Source organism: Apis dorsata, unplaced genomic scaffold (assembly GCF_000469605.1).
Source record: "Apis dorsata unplaced genomic scaffold, Apis dorsata 1.3 scaffold_1065, whole genome shotgun sequence".
NCBI lineage: Eukaryota > Metazoa > Arthropoda > Insecta > Hymenoptera > Apidae > Apis > Apis dorsata.
This window is the reverse complement of record NW_006264163.1, coordinates 68581-69399: the sequence shown is the minus strand read 5'-3', so window position 1 is coordinate 69399 and position 819 is coordinate 68581.

The following is an 819-nucleotide window of genomic DNA, read 5'->3' as shown; positions in this document are numbered from 1 at the left end:
GACCTTCTTCTCGTTCGGCTGATGGGGAAGGTAGTTGCTCGCGATAATCCAATTCTCCCTTCGAGGAACGATTGTGCGGTGGATTTTCCGGGTGGAGGTTGGAAAATCGGCGGGTAGCTCTTCGAAAGGAAGACAAGGAAGACGATGATAGTNTGGTTGATCCTCGATCATCGAGCAACCCTGCCGCGGCAACCTGCCGCCGTCTCGACTTGGTCCTCTCGTGAGCCAGACCTCCTCCTCCTCCTCTTCCTCCTCTTCCGCCCCCTTCACCTCTTCCTCTCGCTAATGCAGGGGAAGAAGAATCCGTTCTTCCGATGGATGGATCGATTGTCGTTTGTTCCCAGGGAGAGNCCGCCCCCGTGGTGACCCCCACAACCCCCGGCCTTACAGCGAAAACTCTCGAGGCCGTCCAGTCCAGCTGGTTGTAGGCCGATCTTGTCGATGATGATGATGATGATAACGACGACGACGACGACGACGACGACGAATCCTTGAGATTCTACCAACTCTCTTCCCCTCCTCCCCCCTTCCTCTCTCCAGATCCTTCCTCTTTCCTCTATCCACGCCAAGATTCCTCTCCTCCGCCTCTTCTTCCTCCTCTTCCTGATCTACATCCAACCTCGTCTCGTTATCGTCCCTCCTTTCCACGACACCTGCTCTCGCCCTTAACCACCACCAGATCGGGCTCCGTTCGTATCGACCCGATTCCAGCTGCCTCTTTTTCTTCTTCCTCTTCTTCGTCGCCGCGACAACTGGTCCACCCACGAGATTTCGGTCTCGCATTTATCCCGTCGTGTGTCGAACGTTTCTACCGAGGTA